We start from the raw sequence: 20,949 nt of genomic DNA, 5'->3' as shown, positions 1-20,949 counted from the left end.
AATGCAATTTGGCAACAGGCAACGTAATTGGCATGCCGAATATTGCCTGGAATGTGAATTGGAACGAAATCGCTAATTCATAAGACCATTTTACAATTTTGGCCCAAGTTAGAAACATAGCCTAAGGTGTAAAATTTCGATTGCCGATATCTCGGAAACTATAAGAGATAATGCAATTTGGCAATCGGAAACGTAATTATAATGCGGAATATTACTTAGAATGTGAATTGGAACGAAATCGGTAGTTCATAAGACCATTTTACAATTTTGGCCCAAGTTAGAAGCATATCCAAACTGCAAAATTTTGATAGTCCATATCGCGGAAATTATAAGAGATAATGCAGTTTGGTAATCGACAGCGTAGTTGGCATGCCGAATATTGCTCGCAATGTGATTTAGAACGAAATCGCTAATTCATAAGACCATTATACAATGTTGGTCCAAATTAGAAACAGAGCTTAAGGTGTAAAATTTCGATTGCCTTTACTCGGGAACTATAATATAAAATGCAATTTGGCAATCGATAGCGTAATTAGCATGCTGAATATTACTTGGAATGTGAATTGAAACGAAATCGCTAATTCGTAAGACCATTATACAATGTTGGTCCAAATTAGAAACAGAGCTTAAGGTGTAAAATTTCGATTGCCCTTACTCGGGAACTATAATATAAAATGCAATTTGGCAATCGACAACGTAATTAGCATGCCGAATATTATTTGGAATGTGAATTGAAACGAAATCGCTAATTCATAAGACAATTTTACAATTTTTGTCCATGTTAGAAACACAGCCTAAGGTGTAAAATTTCGATTGCCCATATCTCGGAAACTGTAAGAGATAATGCAATTTGGCAATCGGCAACGTAATTAGCATGCCGAATATTACTTGGAATGTGAATTGGAGCGAAATCGCTAATTCATAAGACCATTTTACAATTTTGGCCCAAGTTAGAAACATAGCCTAAGGTGTAAAATTTCGATTGCCGATATCTCGGAAACTATAAGAGATAATGCAATTTGGCAATCGGCAACGTAATTACCATGCGGAATATTACTTAGAATGTGAATTGGAACGGAATCGGTAATTCATAAGACCATTTTACAATGTTGGCCCAAGTTAGAGGCATATCCAAATTGCAAAATTTTGATAGTCCATATGTCGGAAACTATAAGAGATAATGCAATTTGGCAATCGGCAACGTAATTAGCATGCCGAATATTACTTGGAATGTGAATTGAAACGAAATCGCTAATTCGTAAGACCATTATACAATGTTGGTCCAAATTAGAAACAGAGCTTAAGGTGTAAAATTTCGATTGCCCTTACTCGGGAACTATAAGATAAAATGCCATTTGGCAATCGACAACGTAATTAGCAGGCCGAATATTTCTTGGAATGTGAATTGGAACGAAATTGCTAATTCATAAGACCATTTTACAATTTTGGCCCAAGTTAGAAACAGAGCCGAAGGTGTAAAATTTCGAATGCCCATATCTCGTAGACTGTAAGGAATAATGCATTTTGGCAACAGGCAACGTAATTGGCATGCCGAATATTGCCTGGAATGTGAATTGGAGCGAAATCGCTAATTCATAAGACCATTTTACAATTTTGACCACAGTTAGAAACAGACTCTAAGGTGTAAAATTTTCGATTGACCATATCTCGGAAACTGTAAGAGATAATGCAATTTGGCAATCGGCAACGTAATTAGCATGCCGAATATTACATGGAATGTGAATTGGAGCGAAATCGCTAATTCATAAAACCATTTGACAATTCTGGCCCAAGTTAGAAACAGAGACAATATTGTAAGATGTCTATAGTCCATATCTCGGAAACTATAAGAGATAATGCAATTTGGCAATCGGCAACGTAATTAGCATGCCGAATATTACTTGGAATGTGAATTGGAGCGAAATCGCTAATTCATAAGATCATTTTACAATTTGACCCCAGTTAGAAACAGACTCTAAGGTGTAAAATTTCGATTGACCATATTTCGGAAACTGTAAGAGATAATGCAATTTGGCAATCGGCAACGTAATTATCATGCCGAATATTACTTGGAATGTGAACTGAAGCGAAATCGCCAATTCATAAGGCCATTTTACAATTCTGGCCCAAGTTAGAAGCAGAGCCAATATTGTAAGATGTCGATAATCCATATCTCGGAAACTATAAGAGATAATGCAATTTGGCAATCGGCAAGGAAATTAGCATGCCGAATATTACTTGGAATGTGAATTGGAGCGAAATCGCTATTTCATAAGACCATTTTATAATTTTGACCCCAGTTAGAAACAGACTCTAAGGTGTAAAATTTCGATTGCCCATATCTCGGAAACTATAAGAGATAATGCAATTTAGCAATCGGCAACGTAATTAGCATGCCGAATATTACTTGGAATGTGAATTGGAGCGAAATCGCTAATTCATAAGACCATTTTACAATTTGGACCCCAGTTAAAAACAGACTCTAAGGTGTAAAATTTCGATTGACCATATCTCGGAAACTGTAAGAGATAATGTAATTTAGCAATCGGCAACGTAATTAGTATGCCTAATATTACTTGGAATGTGAATTGGAGCGAAATCGCTATTTCATAAGACCATTTAACAATTTTGACCCCAGTTAGAAACAGACTCTAAGGTGTAAAATTTCGATTGCCCATATCTCGGAAACTATAAGAGATAATACAATTTAGCAATCGGCAACGTAATTAGCATGCCGAATATTACTTGGAATGTGAATTGGAGCGAAATCGCTATTTCATAAGACCATTTTACAATTTTGACCCCAGTTAGAAACATACTCTAAGGTGTAAAATTTCGATTGCCCATATCTCGGAAACTGTAAGAGATAATGCAATTGGGCAATCGGCAAGGTAATTAGCAGGCCGAATATTTCTAGGAATGTGAATTGGAACGATATCGCTAATTCATAAGACCATTTTACAATTTTGGCCCAAGTTAGAAACAGGGCCTAAGGTGTAAAATTTCGATTGCCCATATCTCGGAGACTGTAAGGAATAATGCAATTTATCAACAGGCAAGGTAATTAGCATGCCGAATATTGCTTGGAATGTGAATTGGAACGAATTCGCTAATTCATAAGACCATTTTACAATTTTGACCCAAGTTAGAAACATAGCCTAAGGTGTAAAATTTCGATTGCCGATATCTCGGAAACTATAAGAGATAATGCAATTTGGCAATCGGCAACGTAATTACCATGCGGAATATTACTTAGAATGTGAATTGGAACGGAATCGGTAATTCATAAGACCATTTTACAATGTTGGCTCAAGTTAGAGGCATATCCAAATTGCAAAATTTTAATAGTCCATATGTCGGAAACTATAAGAGATAATGCAATTTGGCAATCGGCAACGTAATTAGCATGCCGAATATTACTTGGAATGTGAATTGAAACGAAATCGCTAATTCGTAAGACCATTATACAATGTTGGTCCAAATTAGAAACAGAGCTTAAGGTGTAAAATTTCGATTGCCCTTACTCGGGAACTATAAGATAAAATGCCATTTGGCAATCGACAACGTAATTAGCAGGCCGAATATTTCTTGGAATGTGAATTGGAACGAAATTGCTAATTCATAAGACCATTTTACAATTTTGGCCCAAGTTAGAAACAGAGCCGAAGGTGTAAAATTTTCGATTGACCATATCTCGAAAACTGTAAGAGATAATGCAATTTGGCAATCGGCAACGTAATTAGCATGCCGAATATTTCATGGAATGTGAATTGGAGCTAAATCGCTAATTCATAAGATCATTTGACAATTCTGGCCCAAGTTAGAAGCAGAGCCAATATTGTAAGATGTCGATAATCCATATCTCGGAAACTATAAGAGATAATGCAATTTGGCAATCGGCAACGTAATTAGCATGCCGAATATTACTAGGAATGTGAATTGGAGCGAAATCGCTAATTCATAAGATCATTTTACAATTTGACCCCAGTTAGAAACAGACTCTAAGGTGTAAAATTTCGATTGACCATATTTCGGAAACTGTAAGAGATAATGCAATTTGGCAATCGGCAACGTAATTATCATGCCGAATATTACTTGGAATGTGAACTGAAGCGAAATCGCCAATTCATAAGATCATTTGACAATTCTGGCCCAAGTTAGAAGCAGAGCCAATATTGTAAGATGTCGATAATTCATATCTCGGAAACTATAAGAGATAATGCAATTTGGTAATCGGCAACGAAATTAGCATGCCGAATATTACTTGGAATGTGAATTGGAGCGAAATCGCTATTTCATAAGACCATTTTACAATTTTGACCCCAGTTAGAAACAGACTCTAAGGTGTAAAATTTCGATTGCCCATATCTCGGAAACTATAAGAGATAATGCAATTTAGCAATCGGCAACGTAATTAGCATGCCGAATGTTACTTGGAATGTGAATTGGAGCGAAATCGCTAATTCATAAGACCATTTTACAATTTTGACCCCAGTTAAAAACAGACTCTAAGGTGTAAAATTTCGATTGACCATATCTCGGAAACTGTAAGAGATAATGCAATTTAGCAATCGGCAACGTAATTAGCATGCCTAATATTACTTGGAATGTGAATTGGAGCGAAATCGCTATTTCATAAGACCATTTTACAATTTTGACCCCAGTTAGAAACAGAGTCTAAGGTGTAAAATTTCGATTGCCCATATCTCGGAAACTGTAAGAGATAATGCAATTTGGCAATCGGCAACGTAATTAGCATGCCGAATATTACTTGGAATGTGAATTGGAACGAAATCGCTAATTCATAAGACCATTTTACAATTTTGACCCCTGTTAGAAACAGACTCTAAGGTGTAAAATTTCGATTGACCATATCTCGGAAACTGTAAGAGATAATGCAATTTGGCAATCGGCAACGTAATTAGCATGCCGAATATTACTTATAATGTGAATTGGAGCGAAATCGCTAATTCATAAGACCATTCTACAATTTTGACCCCAGTGAGAAACAGACCCTAGGGTGTAAAATTTCGATTGACCATATCTCGGAAACTGTAAGAGATAATGCAATTTGGTAATCGGCAACGTAATGAGCATGCCGAATATTACTTGGAATGTGAATTGGAACGAAATCGCTAATTCGTAAGACCATTTTACAATTATGGCCCAAGTTAGAAGCAGAGCCAATATTGCAAAATGTCCATATCTCGGAAACTATAAGAGATAATGCAATTTGGCAATCGGCAATGTAATTAGCATGCCGAATATTACTTGTAATGTAAATAGGAACGAAATCGCTAATTCATAAGACCGTTTTAAAATTTTGGCCCAAGTTAGAAGCAGAGCCAATTTTGTAAAATGTCGATAGTCCATATCTCGGAAACTATAAGAGATAATGCATTTTGGCATTCGGCAACGTAATTAGCATGACGAATATTACTTGGAATGTGAATTGGAACCAAATCGCTAATTCATAAGACCATTTTACAATTCTGGCGCAAGTTAGAAGCAGAGCCAATATTGTAAGATGTCGATAGTCCATATCCCGGAAACTATGAGAGATAATGCAATTTGGCAATCGGCAACGTAATTAGCATGCCGAATATTACTTGGAATGTGAATTGGAGCGAAATCGCTAATTCATAAGACCATTTTACAATTTTGGCCCCAGTTAGAAACAGACTCTAAGGTGTAAAATTTCGATTGACCATATCTCGGAAACTGTAAGAGATAATGCAATTTGGCAATCGGCAACGTAATTAGCATGCCGAATATTACTTGGAATACGAATTGGAGCGAAATCGCTCATTCATAAGTCCATTTTACAATTTTGACCCCAGTTAGAAACAGACTCTAAGGTGTAAAATTTCGATTGCCCATATCTCGGAAACTATAAGAGATAATGCAATTTGGCAATCGGCAACGTAATTAGCATGCCGAATATTACTGAAATGTGAATTGGAGCAAATCGCTAATTCATAAGACCATTTTACAATTCTGGCCCAAGTTAGAAGCAGAGCCAATATTGTTAGATGTCGATAGTCCATATCTCGGAAACTATAAGAGATAATGCAATTTGGCAAGCGGCAATGTAATTAGAATACCGAATATTACTTGTAATGTGAATAGGAACGAAATCGCTAATTCATAAGACCATTTTACAATTCTAGCGCAAGTTAGAAGCAGAGCCAATATTGTAAGATGTCGATAGTCCATATCTCGGAAACTATGAGAGATAATGCAATTTGGCAATCGGCAACGTAATTAGCATGCCGAATATTACTTGGAATGTGAATTGGAGCGAAATCGCTAATTCATAAGACCATTTTACAATTTTGACCCCAGTTAGAAACAGACTCTAAGGTGTAAAATTTTCGATTGACCATATCTCGGAAACTGTAAGAGATAATGCAATTTGGCAATCGGCAACGTAATTATCATGCCGAATATTACTTGGAATGTGAATTGGAGCGAAATCGCTAATTCATAAGACCATTTTACAATTCTGGCCCAAGTTAGAAGCAGAGCCAATATTGTAAGATGTCGATAATCCATATCTCGGAAACTATAAGAGATAATGCAATTTGGCAATCGGCAACGTAATTATCATGCCGAATATTACTTGGAATGTGAATTGGAGCGAAATCGCTATTTCATAAGACCATTTTACAATTTTGACCCCAGTTAGAAACAGACTCTAAGGTGTAAAATTTCGATTGCCCATATCTCGGAAACTATAAGAGATAATGCATTTTGGCAATCGGCAACGCAATTAGCATGCCGAATATTACTTCAAATGTGAATTGGAACGAAATCACTAATTCATAAAACCATTTTACATTTCTGGCCCAATTTAGAAGCAGAGCCAATATAGTCAGATGTCGATAATCCATATCTCGGAAACTATTAGAGATAATGTAATTTGGCAATCGGCAACGCAATTAGCATGCCGAATATTACTCGGAATGTGAATTGGAGCGAAATCGCTAATTCATAAGAACATTTTACAATTTTGACCCCTGTTAGAAACAGACTCTAAGGTGTAAAATTTCGATTGACCATATCTCGGAAACTGTAAGAGATAATGCAATTTGGCAATCGGCAACGTAATTAGCATGCCGAATATTACTTGGAATGTGAATTGGAGCGAAATCGCTAATTCATAAGACCATTCTACAATTTTGACCCCAGTGATAAACAGACCCTAGGGTGTAAAATTTCGATTGACCATATCTCGGAAACTGTAAGAGATAATGCAATTTGGTAATCGGCAACGTAATTAGCATGCCGAATATTACTTGGAATGTGAATTGGAACGAAATCGCTAATTCGTAAGACCATTTTACAATTATGGCCCAAGTTAGAAGCAGAGCCAATATTGCAAAATGTCCATATCTCGGAAACTATAAGAGATAATGCAATTTGGCATTCGGCAACGTAATTAGCATGCCGAATATTACTTGGAATGTGAATTGGTGCGAAATCGCTAATTTTACAATTTTGGCCCCAGTTAGAAACAGACTCTAAGGTGTAAAATTTCGATTGCCCATATCTCGGAAACTATAAGAGATAATGCAATTTGGCAATCGGCAACGTAATTAGCATGCCGAATATTACTGAAATGTGAATTGGAGCGAAATCGCTAATTCATAAGACCATTTTACAATTCTGGCACAAGTTAGAAGCATAGCCAATATTGTTAGATGTCGATAGTCCATATCTCGGAAACTATGAGAGATAATGCAATTTGGCAATCGGCAACGTAATTAGCATGCCGAATATTACTTGGAATGTGAATTGGAGCGAAATCGCTAATTCATAAGACCATTTTACAATTTTGACCACAGTTAGAAACAGACTCTAAGGTGTAAAATTTTCGATTGACCATATCTCGGAAACTGTAAGAGATAATGCAATTTGGCGATCGGCAACGTAATTAGCATGCCGAATATTACATGGAATGTGAATTGGAGCAAAATCGCTAATTCATAAGACCATTTGACAATTCTGGCCCAAGTTAGAAACAGAGCCAATATTGTAAGATGTCTATAGTCCATATCTCGGAAACTATAAGAGATAATGCAATTTGGCAATCGGCAACGTAATTAGCATGCCGAATATTACTTGGAATGTGAATTGGAGCGAAATCGCTAATTCATAAGACCATTTTACAATTTTGACCCCAGTTACAAACAGTCTCTAAGGTGTAAAATTTCGATTGACCATATCTCGGAAACTGTGAGAGATAATGCAATTTAGCAATCGGCGACGTAATTAGCATGCCGAGTATTACTTGGAATGTGAATTGGAGCGAAATCGCTATTTCATAAGACCATTTTACAATTTTGACCCCAGTTAGAAACAGACTCTAAGGTGTAAAATTTCGATTGCCCATATCTCGGAAACTATAAGAGATAATGCAATTTAGCAATCGGCAACGTAATTAGCATGCCGAATATTACTAGGAATGTGAATTGGAGCGAAATCGCTAATTCATAAAACCATTTTACAATTTTGACCCCAGTTAAAAACAGACTCTAAGGTGTAAAATTTCGATTGACCATATCTCGGAAACTGTAAGAGATAATGCAATTTAGCAATCGGCAACGTAATTAGCATGCCGAATATTACTTGGAATGTGAATTGGAGCGAAATCGCTATTTCATAAGACCATTTTACAATTTTGACCCCAGTTAGAAACAGACTCTAAGGTGTAAAATTTCGATTGCCCATATCTCGGAAACTATAAGTGATAATACAATTTAGCAATCGGCAACGTAATTAGCATGCCGAATATTACTTGGAATGTGAATTGGAGCGAAATCGCTAATTCATAAGACCATTTTACAATTTTGGCCCCAGTTAGAAACAGACTCTAAGGTGTAAAATTTCGATTGACCATATCTCGGAAACTGTAAGAGATAATGTAATTTGGCAATCGGCAACGTAATTAGCATGCTGAATATTAATTGGAATGTGAATTGGAACGAAATCGCTAATTCATAAGACCATTTGTCAATTCTGGCCCAAATTAGAAACAGAGCCAATATTGTAAGATGTCTATAGTCCATATCTCGGAAACTATAAGAGATAATGCAATTTGGCAATCGGCAATGTAATTAGCATGCCGAATATTACTTGTAATGTGAATTGGAGCGAAATCGCTAATTCATAAGAACATTTTACAATTTTGACCCCTGTTAGAAACAGACTCTAAGGTGTAAAATTTCGATTGACCATATCGCGGAAACTGTAAGAGATAATGCAATTTAGCAATCGGCAACGTAATTAGCATGCCAAATATTACTTGGAATGTGAATTGGAGCGAAATCGCTAATTCATAAGACCATTCTACAATTTTGACCCCAGTGAGAAACAGACCCTAGGGTGTAAAATTTCGATTGACCATATATAGGAAACTGTAAGAGATAATGCAATTTGGTAATCGGCAACGTAATTAGCATGCCGAATATTACTTGGAATGTGAATTGGAACGAAATCGCTAATTCGTAAGACCATTTTACAATTATGGCCCAAGTTAGAAGCAGAGCCAATATTGCAAAATGTCGATAGTCTATATCTCGGAAACTATAAGAGATAATGCATTTTGGCAATCGGCAACGTAATTAGCATCACGAATATTACTTGGAATGTGAATTGGAACCAAATCGCTAATTCATAAGACCATTTTACAATTCTGGCGCAAGTTAGAAGCAAAGCCAATATTGTAAGATGTCGATAGTCCATATCTCGGAAACTATAAGAGATAATGCAATTTGGCAATCGGCAACGTAATTAGCATGCCGAATATTACTTGGAATGTGAATTGGAGCGAAATCGCTAATTCATAAGACCATTTTACAATTTTGACCCAAGTTAGAAACATACCCTAAGGTGTAAAATTTTCGATTGACCATATCTCGGAAACTGTAAGAGATAATGCAATTTGGCAATCGGCAACGTAATTGGCATGCTGAATATTGCTCGGAATGTGATTTAGAACGAAATCGCTAATTCGTAAGACCATTATACAATGTTGGCCCAAGTTAGAAACAGAGCCGAAGGTGTAAAATTTCGAATGCCCATATCTCGGAGACTGTAAGGAATAATGCAATTTGGCAACAGGCAACGTAATTGGCATGCCGAATATTGCCTGGAATGTGAATTGGAGCGAAATCGCTAATTCATAAGACCATTTTACAATTTTGACCCAAGTTAGAAACATAGCCTAAGGTGTAAAATTTCGATTGCCGATATCTCGGAAACTATAAGAGATAATGCAATTTGGCAATCGGAAACGTAATTATAATGCGGAATATTACTTAGAATGTGAATTGGAACGAAATCGGTAGTTCATAAGACCATTTTACAATTTTGGCCCAAGTTAGAAGCATATCCAAACTGCAAAATTTTGATAGTCCATATCGCGGAAATTATAAGAGATAATGCAGTTTGGTAATCGACAGCGTAGTTGGCATGCCGAATATTGCTCGCAATGTGATTTAGAACGAAATCGCTAATTCATAAGACCATTATACAATGTTGGTCCAAATTAGAAACAGAGCTTAAGGTGTAAAATTTCGATTGCCTTTACTCGGGAACTATAATATAAAATGCAATTTGGCAATCGATAGCGTAATTAGCATGCCGAATATTACTTGGAATGTGAATTGAAACGAAATCGCTAATTCGTAAGACCATTATACAATGTTGGTCCAAATTAGAAACAGAGCTTAAGGTGTAAAATTTCGATTGCCCTTACTCGGGAACTATAATATAAAATGCAATTTGGCAATCGACAACGTAATTAGCATGCCGAATATTATTTGGAATGTGAATTGAAACGACATCGCTAATTCATAAGACAATTTTACAATTTTTGTCCATGTTAGAAACAGAGCCTAAGGTGTAAAATTTCGATTGCCCATATCTCGGAAACTGTAAGAGATAATGCAATTGGGCAATCGGCAACGTAATTAGCAGGCCGAATATTTCTAGGAATGTGAATTGGAACGATATCGCTAATTCATAAGACAATTTTACAATGTTGGTCCAAATTAGAAACAGAGCTTAAGGTGTAAAATTTTGATTGCCCTTACTCGGGAACTATAATATAAAATGCAATTTGGCAATCGACAACGTAATTAGCATGCCGAATATTATTTGGAATGTGAATTGAAACGAAATCGCTAATTCATAAGACAATTTTACAATTTTGGCCCAAGTTAGAAACAGAGCCTAAGGTGTAAAATTTCGGTTGCCCATATCTCGGAGACTGTAAGGAATAATGCAATTTATCAACAGGCAAGGTAATTAGCATGCCGAATATTGCTTGGAATGTGAATTGGAACGAATTCGCTAATTCATAAGACCATTTTACAATTTTGGCCCAAGTTAGAAACATAGCCTAAGGTGTAAAATTTCGATTGCCGATATCTCGGAAACTATAAGAGATAATGCAATTTGGCAATCGGCAACGTAATTACCATGCGGAATATTACTTAGAATGTGAATTGGAACGGAATCGGTAATTCATAAGACCATTTTACAATGTTGGCCCAAGTTAGAGGCATATCCAAATTGCAAAATTTTGATAGTCCATATGTCGGAAACTATAAGAGATAATGCAATTTGGCAATCGGCAACGTAATTAGCATGCCGAATATTACTTGGAATGTGAATTGAAACGAAATTGCTAATTCGTAAGACCATTATACAATGTTGGTCCAAATTAGAAACAGAGCTTAAGGTGTAAAATATCGATTGCCCTTACTCGGGAACTATAAGATAAAATGCCATTTGGCAATCGACAACGTAATTATCAGGCCGAATATTTCTTGGAATGTGAATTGGAACGAAATTGCTAATTCATAAGACCATTTTACAATTTTGGCCCAAGTTAGAAACAGAGCCGAAGGTGTAAAATTTCGAATGCCCATATCTCGTAGACTGTAAGGAATAATGCATTTTGGCAACAGGCAACGTAATTGGCATACCGAATATTGCCTGGAATATGAATTATAGCGAAATCGCTAATTCATAAGACCATTTTACAATTTTGACCACAGTTAGAAACAGACTCTAAGGTGTAAAATTTTCGATTGACCATATCTCGGAAACTGTAAGAGATAATGCAATTTGGCAATCGGCAACGTAATTAGCATGCCGAATACTACATGGAATGTGAATTGGAGCGAAATCGCTAATTCATAAAACCATTTGACAATTCTGGCCCAAGTTAGAAACAGAGACAATATTGTAAGATGTCTATAGTCCATATCTCGGAAACTATAAGAGATAATGCAATTTGGCAATCGGCAACGTAATTAGCATGCCGAATATTACTTGGAATGCGAATTGGAGCGAAATCGCTAATTCATAAGATCATTTTACAATTTGACCCCAGTTAGAAACAGACTCTAAGGTGTAAAATTTCGATTGACCATATTTCGGAAACTGTAAGAGATAATGCAATTTGGCAATCGGCAACGTAATTATCATGCCGAATATTACTTGGAATGTGAACTGAAGCGAAATCGCCAATTCATAAGACCATTTTACAATTCTGGCCCAAGTTAGAAGCAGAGCCAATATTGTAAGATGTGGATAATCCATATCTCGGAAACTATAAGAGATAATGCAATTTGGCAATCGGCAAGGAAATTAGCATGCCGAATATTACTTGGAATGTGAATTGGAGCGAAATCGCTATTTCATAAGACCATTTTATAATTTTGACCCCAGTTAGAAACAGACTCTAAGGTGTAAAATTTCGATTGCCCATATCTCGGAAACTATAAGAGATAATGCAATTTAGCAATCGGCAACGTAATTAGCATGCCGAATATTACTTGGAATGTGAATTGGAGCGAAATCGCTAATTCATAAGACCATTTTACAAATTGGACCCCAGTTAAAAACAGACTCTAAGGTGTAAAATTTCGATTGACCATATCTCGGAAACTGTAAGAGATAATGCAATTTAGCAATTGGCAACGTAATTAGCATGCCTAATATTACTTGGAATGTGAATTGTAGCGAAATCGCTATTTCATAAGACCATTTTACAATTTTGACCCCAGTTAGAAACAGACTCTAAGGTGTAAAATTTCGATTGCCCATATCTCGGAAACTATAAGAGATAATACAATTTAGCAATCGGCAACGTAATTAGCATGCCGAATATTACTTGGAATGTGAATTGGAGCGAAATCGCTATTTCATAAGACCATTTTACAATTTTGACCCCAGTTAGAAACATACTCTAAGGTGTAAAATTTCGATTGCCCATATCTCGGAAACTGTAAGAGATAATGCAATTGGGCAATCGGCAACCTAATTAGCAGGCCGAATATTTCTAGGAATGTGAATTGGAACGATATCGCTAATTCATAAGACCATTTTACAATTTTGGCCCAAGTTAGAAACAGGGCCTAAGGTGTAAAATTTCGATTGCCCATATCTCGGAGACTGTAAGGAATAATGCAATTTATCAACAGGCAAGGTAATTAGCATGCCGAATATTGCTTGGAATGTGAATTGGAACGAATTCGCTAATTCATAAGACCATTTTACAATTTTGACCCAAGTTAGAAACATAGCCTAAGGTGTAAAATTTCGATTGCCGATATCTCGGAAACTATAAGAGATAATGCAATTTGGCAATCGGCAACGTAATTACCATGCGGAATATTACTTAGAATGTGAATTGGAACGGAATCGGTAATTCATAAGACCATTTTACAATGTTGGCCCAAGTTAGAGGCATATCCAAATTGCAAAATTTTGATAGTCCATATGTCGGAAACTATAAGAGATAATGCAATTTGGCAATCGGCAACGTAATTAGCATGCCGAATATTACTTGGAATGTGAATTGAAACGAAATCGCTAATTCGTAAGACCATTATACAATGTTGGTCCAAATTAGAAACAGAGCTTAAGGTGTAAAATTTCGATTGCCCTTACTCGGGAACTATAAGATAAAATGCCATTTGGCAATCGACAACGTAATTAGCATGCCGAATATTATTTGGAATGTGAATTGAAACGAAATCGCTAATTCATAAGACAATTTCACAATTTTTGTCCATGTTAGAAACAGAGCCTAAGGTGTAAAATTTCGATTGCCCATATCTCGGAAACTGTAAGAGATAATGCAATTGGGCAATCGGCAACGTAATTAGCAGGCCGAATATTTCTAGGAATGTGAATTGGAACGATATCGCTAATTCATAAGACCATTTTACAATTTTGGCCCAAGTTAGAAACAGAGCCTAAGGTGTAAAATTTCGATTGCCCATATCTCGGAGACTGTAAGGAATAATGCAATTTATCAACAGGCAAGGTAATTAGCATGCCGAATATTGCTTGGAATGTGAATTGGAACGAATTCGCTAATTCATAAGACCATTTTACAATTTTGGCCCAAGTTAGAAACATAGCCTAAGGTGTAAAATTTCGATTGCCGATATCTCGGAAACTATAAGAGATAATGCAATTTGGCAATCGGCAATGTAATTACCATGCGGAATATTACTTAGAATGTGAATTGGAACGGAATCGGTAATTCATAAGACCATTTTACAATGTTGGCCCAAGTTAGAGGCATATCCAAATTGCAAAATTTTGATAGTCCATATCTCGGAAACTATTAGAGATAATGTAATTTGGCAATCGGCAACGTAATTAGCATGCCGAATATTACTTGGAATTTGAATTGAAACGAAATTGCTAATTCGTAAGACCATTATACAATGTTGGTCCAAATTAGAAACAGAGCTTAAGGTGTAAAATATCGATTGCCCTTACTCGGGAACTATAAGATAAAATGCCATTTGGCAATCGACAACGTAATTATCAGGCCGAATATTTCTTGGAATGTGAATTGGAACGAAATTGCTAATTCATAAGACCATTTTACAATTTTGGCCCAAGTTAGAAACAGAGCCGAAGGTGTAAAATTTCGAATGCCCATATCTCGTAGACTGTAAGGAATAATGCATTTTGGCAACAGGCAACGTAATTGGCATACCGAATATTGCCTGGAATATGAATTATAGCGAAATCGCTAATTCATAAGACCATTTTACAATTTTGACCACAGTTAGAAACAGACTCTAAGGTGTAAAATTTTCGATTGACCATATCTCGGAAACTGTAAGAGATAATGCAATTTGGCAATCGGCAACGTAATTAGCATGCCGAATACTACATGGAATGTGAATTGGAGCGAAATCGCTAATTCATAAAACCATTTGACAATTCTGGCCCAAGTTAGAAACAGAGACAATATTGTAAGATGTCTATAGTCCATATCTCGGAAACTATAAGAGATAATGCAATTTGGCAATCGGCAACGTAATTAGCATGCCGAATATTACTTGGAATGCGAATTGGAGCGAAATCGCTAATTCATAAGATCATTTTACAATTTGACCCCAGTTAGAAACAGACTCTAAGGTGTAAAATTTCGATTGACCATATTTCGGAAACTGTAAGAGATAATGCAATTTGGCAATCGGCAACGTAATTATCATGCCGAATATTACTTGGAATGTGAACTGAAGCGAAATCGCCAATTCATAAGACCATTTTACAATTCTGGCCCAAGTTAGAAGCAGAGCCAATATTGTAAGATGTGGATAATCCATATCTCGGAAACTATAAGAGATAATGCAATTTGGCAATCGGCAAGGAAATTAGCATGCCGAATATTACTTGGAATGTGAATTGGAGCGAAATCGCTATTTCATAAGACCATTTTATAATTTTGACCCCAGTTAGAAACAGACTCTAAGGTGTAAAATTTCGATTGCCCATATCTCGGAAACTATAAGAGATAATGCAATTTAGCAATCGGCAACGTAATTAGCATGCCGAATATTACTTGGAATGTGAATTGGAGCGAAATCGCTAATTCATAAGACCATTTTACAAATTGGACCCCAGTTAAAAACAGACTCTAAGGTGTAAAATTTCGATTGACCATATCTCGGAAACTGTAAGAGATAATGCAATTTAGCAATTGGCAACGTAATTAGCATGCCTAATATTACTTGGAATGTGAATTGTAGCGAAATCGCTATTTCATAAGACCATTTTACAATTTTGACCCCAGTTAGAAACAGACTCTAAGGTGTAAAATTTCGATTGCCCATATCTCGGAAACTATAAGAGATAATACAATTTAGCAATCGGCAACGTAATTAGCATGCCGAATATTACTTGGAATGTGAATTGGAGCGAAATCGCTATTTCATAAGACCATTTTACAATTTTGACCCCAGTTAGAAACATACTCTAAGGTGTAAAATTTCGATTGCCCATATCTCGGAAACTGTAAGAGATAATGCAATTGGGCAATCGGCAACCTAATTAGCAGGCCGAATATTTCTAGGAATGTGAATTGGAACGATATCGCTAATTCATAAGACCATTTTACAATTTTGGCCCAAGTTAGAAACAGGGCCTAAGGTGTAAAATTTCGATTGCCCATATCTCGGAGACTGTAAGGAATAATGCAATTTATCAACAGGCAAGGTAATTAGCATGCCGAATATTGCTTGGAATGTGAATTGGAACGAATTCGCTAATTCATAAGACCATTTTACAATTTTGACCCAAGTTAGAAACATAGCCTAAGGTGTAAAATTTCGATTGCCGATATCTCGGAAACTATAAGAGATAATGCAATTTGGCAATCGGCAACGTAATTACCATGCGGAATATTACTTAGAATGTGAATTGGAACGGAATCGGTAATTCATAAGACCATTTTACAATGTTGGCCCAAGTTAGAGGCATATCCAAATTGCAAAATTTTGATAGTCCATATGTCGGAAACTATAAGAGATAATGCAATTTGGCAATCGGCAACGTAATTAGCATGCCGAATATTACTTGGAATGTGAATTGAAACGAAATCGCTAATTCGTAAGACCATTATACAATGTTGGTCCAAATTAGAAACAGAGCTTAAGGTGTAAAATTTCGATTGCCCTTACTCGGGAACTATAAGATAAAATGCCATTTGGCAATCGACAACGTAATTAGCATGCCGAATATTATTTGGAATGTGAATTGAAACGAAATCGCTAATTCATAAGACAATTTCACAATTTTTGTCCATGTTAGAAACAGAGCCTAAGGTGTAAAATTTCGATTGCCCATATCTCGGAAACTGTAAGAGATAATGCAATTGGGCAATCGGCAACGTAATTAGCAGGCCGAATATTTCTAGGAATGTGAATTGGAACGATATCGCTAATTCATAAGACCATTTTACAATTTTGGCCCAAGTTAGAAACAGAGCCTAAGGTGTAAAATTTCGATTGCCCATATCTCGGAGACTGTAAGGAATAATGCAATTTATCAACAGGCAAGGTAATTAGCATGCCGTATATTGCTTGGAATGTGAATTGGAAAGAATTCGCTAATTCATAAGACCATTTTACAATTTTGGCCCAAGTTAGAAACATAGCCTAAGGTGTAAAATTTCGATTGCCGATATCTCGGAAACTATAAGAGATAATGGAATTTGGCAATCGGCAACGTAATTACCATGCGGAATATTACTTAGAATGTGAATTGGAACGGAATCGGTAATTCATAAGACCATTTTACAATGTTGGCCCAAGTTAGAGGCATATCCAAATTGCAAAATTTTGATAGTCCATATGTCGGAAACTATAAGAGATAATGCAATTTGGCAATCGGAAACGTAATTAGCATGCCGAATATTACTTGGAATGTGAATTGGAGCGAAATCGCTAATTCATAAGACCATTTTACAATTTTGACCCCAGTTAGAAACAGACTCTAAGGTGTAATATTTCGATTGACCATATCTTGGAAGCTGTAAAAGATAATGCAATTTGGCAATCGGCAACGTAATTAGCATGCCGAATATTACTTGGTATGTGAATTGGAGCGAAATAGCTAATTCATAAGACCATTTTACAATTTTGGCCCCAGTTAGAAACAGACTCTAAGGTGTAAAATTTCGATTGACCATATCTCGGAAACTGTAAAAGATAATGCAATTTGGCAATCGGCAACGTAATTAGCATGCCGAATTTTACTTCGAATGTGAATTGGAACGAAATCGCTAATTGATAAGACCATTTTACAATTCTGGCCCAAGTTAGAAGCAGAGCCAATATTGTAAGTTGTCGATAGTCCATATCTCGGAAACTATAAGAGATAATGCAATTTGGCAATCGGCAACGTAATTAGCATGCCGAATATTGCTTGGAACGTGAATTGGAACCAAATCGCTAATTCATAAGACCATTTTACAATTCTGGCTCAAGTTAGAAGCAGAGCCAATATTGTCAAGATGTCGATAGTCCATATCTCGGAAACTATAAGAGATAATGCAATATGGCAATCGGCAACGTAATTAGCATGCCAAATATTACTTGGAATGTGAATTGGAGCGAAATCGCTAATTCATAAGACCGTTTTACAATTTTGGCCCAAGTTAGAAGCAGAGCCAATATTGTAAAATGTCGATAGTCCATATCTCGGAAACTATAAGAGATAATGCATTTTGGCAATCGGCAACGTAATTAGCATGCCGAATATTACTTCAAATGTGAATTGGAACGAAATCGCTAATTCATAAGACCATTTTACATTTCTGGCCCAATTTAGAAGCAGAGCCAATATTGTCAGATGTCGATAGTCCATATCTCGGAAACTATTAGAGATAATGTAATTTGGCAATCGGCAACGTAATTAGCATGCCGAATATTACTTGGAATGTGAATTGGAGCGAAATCGCTAATTCATAAGACCATTCTACAATTTTGACCCCAGTGAGAAACAGACCCTAGGGTGTAAAATTTCGATTGACCATATCTCGGAAACTGTAAGAGATAATGCAATTTGGTAATCGGCAACGTAATTAGCATGCCGAATATTACTTGCAATGTGAATTGGAACGAAATCGCTAATTCGTAAGATCATTTTACAATTATGGCCCAAGTTAGAAGCAGAGCCAATATTGCAAAATGTCCATATCTCGGAAACTATAAGAGATAATGCAATTTGGCAATCGGCAATGTAATTAACATGCCGAATATTACTTGTAATGTAAATAGGAACGAAATCGCTAATTCATAAGACCGTTTTAAAATTTTGGCCCAACTTAGAAGCAGAGAAAATTTTGTAAAATGTCGATAGTCTATATCTCGGAAACTATAAGAGATAATGCATTTTGGCAATCGGCAACGTAATTAGCATCACGAATATTACTTGGAATGTGAATTGGAACCAAATCGCTAATTCATAAGACCATTTTACAATTCTGGCGCAAGTTAGAAGCAGAGCCAATATTGTAAGATGTCGATAGTCCATATCTCGGAAACTATAAGAGATAATGCAATTTGGTAATCGGCAACGTAATTAGCATGCCGAATATTACTTGGAATGTGAATTGGAGCGAAATCGCTAATTCATAAGACCATTTTACAATTTTGACCACAGTTAGAAACAGACTCTAAGGTGTAAAATTTTCGATTGACCATGTCTCGGAAACTGTAAGAGATAATGCAATTTGGCAATCGGCAACGTAATTGGCATGCTGAATATTGCTCGGAATGTGATTTAGAACGAAATCGCTAATTCGTAAGACCATTATACAATGTTGGCCCAAGTTAGAAACAGAGCCGAAGGTGTAAAATTTCGAATGCCCATATCTCGGAGACTGTAAGGAATAATGCAATTTGGCAACAGGCAACGTAATTGGCATGCCGAATATTGCCTGGAATGTGATTTAGAACGAAATCGCTAATTCGTAAGACCATTTTACAATTTTGGCCCAAGTTAGAAACATAGCCTAAGGTGTAAAATTTCGATTGCCGATATCTCGGAAACTATAAGAGATAATGCAATTTGGCAATCGGAAACGTAATTATAATGCGGAATATTACTTAGAATGTGAATTGGAACGAAATCGGTAGTTCATAAGACCATTTTACAATTTTGGCCCAAGTTAGAAGCATATCCAAACTGCAAAATTTTGATAGTCCATATCGCGGAAATTATAAGAGATAATGCAGTTTGGTAATCGACAGCGTAGTTGGCATGCCGAATATTGCTCGCAATGTGATTTAGAACGAAATCGCTAATTCATAAGACCATTATACAATGTTGGTCCAAATTAGAAACAGAGCTTAAGGTGTAAAATTTCGATTGCCTTTACTCGGGAACTATAATATAAAATGCAATTTGGCAATCGATAGCGTAATTAGCATGCCGAATATTACTGGGAATGTGAATTGAAACGAAATCGCTAATTCGTAAGACCATTATACAATGTTGGTCCAAATTAGAAACAGAGCTTAAGGTGTAAAATTTCGATTGCCCTTACTCGGGAACTATAATATAAAATGCAATTTGGCAATCGACAACGTAATTAGCATGCCGAATATTATTTGGAATGTGAATTGAAACGAAATCGCTAATTCATAAGACAATTTTACAATTTTTGTCCATGTTAGAAACAGAGCCTAAGGTGTAAAATTTCGATTGCCCATATCTCGGAAACTGTAAGAGATAATGCAATTGGGCAATCGGCAACGTAAATAGCAGGCCGAATATTTCTAGGAATGTGAATTGGAACGATATCGCTAATTCATAAGACAATTTTACAATGTTGGTCCAAATTAGAAACAGAGCTTAAGGTGTAAAATTTCGATTGCCCTTACTCGGGAACTATAATATAAAATGCAATTTGGCAATCGACAACGTAATTAGCATGCCGAATATTATTTGGAATGTGAATTGAAACGAAATCGCTAATTCATAAGACAATTTTACAATTTTGGCCCAAGTTAGAAACAGAGCCTAAGGTGTAAAATTTCGGTTGCCCATATCTCGGAGACTGTAAGGAATAATGCAATTTATCAACAGGCAAGGTAATTAGCATGCCGAATATTACTT

This window comes from Rhynchophorus ferrugineus, unplaced genomic scaffold, assembly GCF_030347505.1.
Source record: "Rhynchophorus ferrugineus isolate W39M unplaced genomic scaffold, kcgeb_rfMv2 rfM3, whole genome shotgun sequence".
NCBI lineage: Eukaryota > Metazoa > Arthropoda > Insecta > Coleoptera > Curculionidae > Rhynchophorus > Rhynchophorus ferrugineus.
This window is presented reverse-complemented; position numbering follows the sequence as displayed.